The sequence below is a fragment of the Gossypium arboreum genome, chromosome 2 (genome assembly GCF_025698485.1).
Source record: "Gossypium arboreum isolate Shixiya-1 chromosome 2, ASM2569848v2, whole genome shotgun sequence".
Classification (NCBI taxonomy): domain Eukaryota; kingdom Viridiplantae; phylum Streptophyta; class Magnoliopsida; order Malvales; family Malvaceae; genus Gossypium; species Gossypium arboreum.
Genome location: NC_069071.1, coordinates 98,196,872 through 98,204,236, shown reverse-complemented (window position 1 = coordinate 98,204,236; position 7,365 = coordinate 98,196,872). Strand labels below are relative to the sequence as shown.

Genomic DNA, 7,365 nt, shown 5'->3' with positions numbered 1-7,365 from the left:
GTGATAATAGTTAGTTTCAAGAATGATTCATCATAAATATTTAAAACCTATCACGAATATCACGTATCAAGTTTTTGGTGCCGTTGCCGGGGAACTAAGATATTAGGAACACTCGATTTTTATTACTTTAGCCATTTACTTTTACTTCAATTTAAATTTTATTCTAATTTTTATTACTAATTCTTCTTTTTCCCTCTTTCTGGCAGGTTCTTATAGTTTATGACTAGAAGAAACCCGTCAGGACCATTACTTTTTGACAGTGAGATCGATCTCACAGTTCGCAGAAACCAAAGAGAAATAAGACGAAGCTTAAGATACACAGAGAACGAGAAAGAGGACAATATTCAAACCACAACCGAGGAGATGGCTGAAAACCAAGAAAATTCGCTACCCCCTGCAATTGCTGTTAATCAAAATCCTGCTCCGCAGCATTATGTATGATTATGCTAAACCTAATTTGATAGGAACTGAGTCAAGTATAGTTAGACCTGCTATTGCTGCAAATAATTTTTTACTGAAACCTAACACAATTCAAATGATACAACAGTTTGTTCAGTTTGATGGTTTGTAGGACGAGGATCCCAACGCTCACTTGGCAAATTTCCTAGAATTTTGTGATACCTTCAAACTTAATGGCATTTCTGATGACGCCATTCGCCTTCGGTTGTTTCCCTTTTTGTTAAGGAATAAGGCTAAACAATGGTTGAACTCGTTACCACAAGTGTCAATCACTACTTGGGAACAAATGACGGAAAATTTTTTATTAAAATATTTTCCACCGGCTAAAATAGCCAAATTACGTAATGATATCTCTTCTTTTGTGCAGATAGATTTAGAAACACTCTACGATGTATGGGAGAGATACAAGGACCTTTTAAGAAGGTGCCCTCACCATGGGTTACCGCTTTGGCTACAGGTTCAAACGTTCCATAATGGCCTGAATCCTTCGACTCGACAGATAATTGATGCAGCCGCTGGAGGAACCATCAATAATAAGACACCTGAAGATGCCTATGAATTTATAGAGAAGATATCATTGAATAACTATCAGTGGCAAGTTATGAGAACAAAACCGATGAAAGCAGCCGGTGTTTTCAACCCCGAAGCGGTTACTATGCTATCTAGCCAAGTAGAACTCATAAATAAAAAGATTGATGATTTATGTGGCTCTACTCAGGTACATCCAGTGATGAGGTACGATTCGAATGGAGGAGGAGAATGCACAAAATATCAACCCTTCAACCCTAGCATCGAAGAGGAACAAGTCCAATATATGGGTAACAATAACTTTAGATCCCATAATAGCCCATATAGTAATACTTACAATGCAAGTTGGAGGAACCACCCAAATTTTTCATGGGGAGGCCAAGGAAATTAGAGACTACCTCCAGGCTACCAACAACCACCCTACCAACAGGAAAAGAAGCTGAACCTTGAGAGATGCTCTCAAAGTTTATATTGGTGTCAGAAACTCATTTTCAGAAGACCGAGACAGCACTTAAGAATCAACAAGCATCTATCCAAGGGTTCAAAACTCAAATTGGATAGCTTGCCAAGTTGATCTCTGAACGACCACAAGGTAGCTTGCCAAGCAACACAGAATCTAACCCAAGGGAGCAACTCAACGCGATTACTAGTCAAGATGAGGAAGGGTTAGTCACACCTGAACCAGAACCAAGGCAAGAAACTAAGATAAGCAAAGGTAAAGGTGAGGTAGACCACAATGAGTAGAAACCGGTAAGTACAGAATACAAACCTCGTATGCCATACCCTAATGCGACAAGGAAAGACTGCTCAAATGAACAATTTGGTAAATTCCTTAAACTCTTAAAAAATTACATATTAACTTACCGTTTATTAAAGCTCTATCATAGATGCCAAACACAATGAAATTTTTAAAGGAGCTTTTAGCAAATAAGCAGGAAGTTGGACGAGGCTTCGCATGTAAAGCTAAACGCAGTTTGCTCAGCTATTCTACAGAATAAACTACCCAACAAACTAAAAGATCCAGGGAGTTTTACGATTCCTTGCTTAATTGGTAGTTTAGATGTTAATAATGCATTAGCTGATTTAGGGGCTAGTATTAACATCATGCCTTACAAAATGTTTAAACAACTAGGTCTTGGGAAACCCAAACAGACTAAGATGAGCATTCAATTAGCAGATAAAACTATAAGATTTCTTAGGAGTATTATTGAAGATGTGCTAGTTAAAATCGATAAATTTATATTTCCCGTTGACTTCGTTGTTCTAGACATAGAGGAGGATAGCAACACTCCTTTGACTTTAGGAAGGCCCTTTTTAGCAACTGTTAGAACTATTATTGATGTTGGCAAAGGTGAGATCACACTTTGTGTGGGAGACGAAACAATCACCCTTCAAGCTCGCAATTCTGGCAACATATCGAAAATTAAAGGTGATTGTCTAAACCATTCTACTAAAACTGACAATATGGTGCAACCTACTTTGCAGGAAATGAGTTTGCAGGAAGTACATGAGCCATTTTCAAGCAATAGTAAAGGACCTATTCATGAAGAACGAAAGTTACAAATCGAGGAGCTAGATGAATGGCGGACACATAAATTGAGAACACACGTTAAACCAAAACTACGCCAGAACAAGCTCAATACATTTCCAAATCAATTTAAGGTTAGAGATAAAATTTTATTAGATACCGCAGATCCTCACATTATCACTACCAAACCGAATGAAGAAATTCCTCTTACGGTACTTAGCATTTTCCCATTCGGTACAGTCGAGGTAAGTCATCCCAAGTTCGGCACTTTTAAGGTAAACATTACCCGCATAAAACCTTATTTTGATGAGATTCATAGTAGGAATGAGGAGTATAAACTCCTCGAGCCACCATTACCATTCAATGGAGAAGTCAAGCTTAGACTATAAATAAGCGCTTCTCGGGAGGCAACCCGAGCACTAACTGTATTAACTTCTTTAAATTTTAGTGTTTAACACCTAACTTACTAACAAAGCTCTTGAATACAGGTTTACCACACAGACACGGCCAAGCACATGGGCATGCTTAGGACCGTGTGGAAACAGGACAAATATTTTCCCCAGCACGGGCTACGATAAATCACCACGGCCGTGTGACATGGCCGTGGGTGAACCTGCCAAAACAACACGGGCGTGTAACATGTCCGTGCCAAGCAACCGTAGGCAAACTTGCCAAAACAACACGGGTGTGGACCTTCATACACGGACGTGGGAGAAGTGAACAAAGACAAACACGGCTGTACGATATGGTCGTATGCACCAACACGCCCAAGGTACACGGGCATGGGGAAATTTTTAGATGCGTCCAAATTCAAAATTCGTGAATCACACGGGCAAAAATTAGGGAACACGGGCGTGTGTCCCAAAATCTATAAATACCCTTCACTATTCATCATCTTCTTCACCCAAAATTCCTAACCTTAGCCGCTACAAGTCCACACGACCTCCCTGTCACGCCCGTGCGCCGCTTCCAACTTCATTTTCGACGCCCATTTTCATCTTTTTAGCATTTGTTTACTCTTTTCTCTTTTATTTTACTGATTTCTAATGCTATTTATCATAGTAATCTGCACTTTTCATGTTATTTTCATCTTTCTATCACTCAAATTTCGTATCTAGAGTAGTTATCATCTTTTTCATGTTGAAGTTCTTACTCATTGCATGTCTATCTGCTCCATTTGACTAGTTTAAAGTGAATATTTATGGTTAGGATAATAGAAATACTCATACCTTTTGGGTTGACATTTTCCATCAATAAAATATGCTACAAAGAATTATTTGCCATTTTTTATGAAACTCATACTATTATCATGCTAGTGATACACCATAAAATTAATTGTTTTTGATTAAGTTTATTAGTAGTTGTGACTGAGATTATTAGTTTTAGTTTATGATGTTTTCCTTTTTAAATCTGTTTTCGTCTTACCTTGAACATTCATCACAACGAAATAATGGTTTTCCTTGAAGGTATACCATGTCGTCTTCACGAGGAAAGAAAGTTGTCGTCCCTACTTCGAAGAAAAGGAAGGGGTCGTCATCTTCCTCGGGTCCTACCATGAAAATTCGTCACCCTTTCCTGCAGTTCCCCATTGGGCCCCAAGAAGAACTTTTCTAGATTCTACGGGCTCGACCCTTGGAAGTGGGCCGCTGTATAGACTGGGCCGCGGTAGAACAAGTCCAACTCACAGATGCAATTTGGGCCCTCCTCACCACCGATCCTTAGGGGCTTTTCTTTGAGATTGTCGAGCCGACATATCTCAAACTCACGATGGAACTCTACTCGACATTCCATCTTCAAGTCGTGATGGCCTGCTTTGATGACCCAAGAACAATCCAATTTCGCCTCGACGGTCTAGTCTGCCAGTTGAACGTCCCAGAGTTTGGAACTACATTGGGCCTTTACACTGAGGAGTTCATGGAGGAGAATAAACTCCACGCTCTCAATCGCCACATCCATCACTCTCCTTCACGATGCTGGAACGCCCTCACCCCCGGCGCTGCTTCCTACAATCCTAGCCGCTCCAAGGCATCAGCTCTCCATCCATATCTGAGGTACTTACACGCCATTTTGGCTCACACGTTAACAGGAAGGCGAGAAAACACTGATGTCGTCAACACTCACGATGCCTACATTCTATGGTGTATGTCACACGAGCACGTCATAGACCTTGTTTATTTCATTACCCTTGCCATTCAACATTAGACGGAGCGGCATAGGAAGGGGGTCATCTCCATTGGGCCCTACGTGACGCAGTTGGCTCGGCACTTCGGGCTCCTCAACACAGTAGCCCAATCATCCCCTTATGGGCCAGATGTCCTCACAAGGCATATCAAGCATGCTAAGTATGAGGATGATCGAGAAACGACGTGGCACCTTCCCTCCTCAGTACCGTCTCGCCCAATCCACCGAGGAGGAGGCCCCCGAGGACATTACTGATGATGTCCCTCCACGTCACGAGAACCCACCGTCTCAGCCACCACCTCCTTCTCATCCAGTTCATGCGGTGGCTTCATACGCTGACATCTCTGAGCGCCTTACCCGGTTCGAGCAACAGTGTTTTCAGCGCTTCAATAACATTGATGCTACTCTATAGCAGATTTGTCAGCACCTCCACATCTCATCGCCACCCCCACCTCGCGAACCATCTAGTGATGAAGATGTTTAAAAACTTTTATCTATTATTTTATGTTTTTACTTTTAAGACTACTTTTTATTTTTCTTTCACCTTATTTTTATTAGGACTTATAATTATTATTTTACAATTTTTAATTTCGTCTAATTCATATTGAGTACTTACTCTTCCTTATATATTTCCTAAAAGAGTTTTAAATTCTATCACAGTTATAAAGAGCTCAAAAGCTTACTATTACTCAGGAACTTGAAACTCCACAGGGAAAGGTTCTCCACAAATGCCATGTCCTGCTCGACCACGACCATAGCTACAACCAGATATAATATTCTTTTGGCGCAGGACTTATGGACTAATGAACTTTTACCACCACCGAAGTATCCTCCTCCACCCTCACGCTGATTATTCTCCAAAACTCCAGTTCAAGGAAATTCATTCATCACTCAGGAAGTTTCATGTAACACCCCATCCCCGATACCGTCGCCGGAGTCGGACACGAGGGGTTCTAAGACCAACTCTCATGTGTCACACAGACTATTTTTCACATTTCCAGCCTAGCTGGCAAACTGCGTCCCTGTCACCTTAAAACTCATATCTCGAGTTCCAGAACTCGAAAACCAGTTCCGTAAATTTTCCCTGAAACTAGAATCATAATTCCATCTACACATTTTTTTCTATAATTTTTGGTCGAGCCAATTAGTACAGTTTATTAGTTAAAGTTACCCATGTTACAGGGGTCGACTACACTGACCTTTGCGCATTACGACCTGGATATCTTCTCGTACAGAGCTTCAATGCTCATGTTGTTTGTTTCTAATGAAACTAGACTCAAAAGGGAATCTGCACATATAAGGCAAGACTTCTAATTCCTTTTGGATAATTTATGGTAAATTTTCAAAGTCAAGACAGGGGATCCAGAAACCATTCTGGCCCTGTCTCACGAGAACTTTAATATCTCTCAGTATACTGCTCATATGGTCGTTTTGTTTCGTCCATATGAAAATAGATTCATCGAGGTTCAATTTCATAGTTTATTCACTATTTAATTCTACTTCTACTATTTTTAGTGATTTTTCCATCTCACCTCACTGCTGCTGGCAGCATCTGTTACTAAAGCAAACAATGACTATTTCATAATTCTTCCATGGCCAACTATTACATCATACATAATACAAACTATGGCCACCTTATCAAAATTAAGGTTTCTAAGGCTCGTGACTATAGGTTTTAGAATCACACTCAACCGACCACATAGGCCATTTTCGCATGGCTTAAAGTTTACAACCCACAATTCAACAAAACAAAATAGCCTATACATGCCAAACGTTCTCCTAGTTCAACTACGACGACAATACCAAAGATTTCCAGCGGTGTGATGACTTCAACGACGGTTCCGAGCACGCAAACGATACGAGTCCAAGAGACCTAAAATGGGTGACAAGAAAACACCGAGTGAGTTTATAACTCGAGAAGTCATAAGCATTCGACAACCACCCATTAATAAAGTTATCACAACATGAAACAATAAACGAAGCTAGGTACTCCATCCATATCGAAACTATACCATAATTCCTCGGACCTTTCGGTTCAATCTCATACCAAGTCATACATCCACATTTCAAATTCTATACAATAAGATATTTCAGGCATTTTCACACACCAACTCATTTTCACCACAATCATACAATTGCAATCATCACATAGATTTAAAGCTTACCAAGCTCAACCCCGAGCATGAACATATTGCCTATTCGTCATGAGCTCAAGGTACTTACCCGATTCGCTGTCCGGGATTAACTCGATAATGTCGCACACTCAGTGCCAATTGTAATGCAAGAGCATATAGTGAATCCGCACACTTAGTGCTATATATTTTCAGCTCGCACACTTAGTGCTATATAATTTTCAGCTCGCACACTTAGTGCTATATATTTTCAGCTCGCACACTTAGTGCTGTATAATCAAACTCGCACACTTAGTGCTGTACAATTTTAAACCCGCACACTTAGTGCCAATCTTGTCACCGTGTCCATTTATACCCGCACACTTAGTGCCGAGACCAATACTTTATGCAATTTACCACCTTTATACATTCAACGATGGCATCATTCCATACACATACATTTCCATTTACACATCAATTCATTAAACACAATTGCATATATATTATGATCATTTAAATCAATACCAAATATATGCTTAATGACTTACCTTATATTGG

At 40.2% G+C, this 7,365-nt stretch overlaps 1 non-coding gene across 1 annotated transcript; it reads right to left on the bottom strand.

Annotated features, from left to right (window-relative positions):
* Positions 1-793: 793 nt before the first annotated feature.
* Positions 794-900, bottom strand: LOC128289949 (small nucleolar RNA R71). Its single transcript, XR_008279589.1, has one exon. It is a non-coding gene; the product is annotated as a small nucleolar RNA R71 (small nucleolar RNA).
* Between the last annotated feature and the right edge of the window lie 6,465 nt (positions 901-7,365).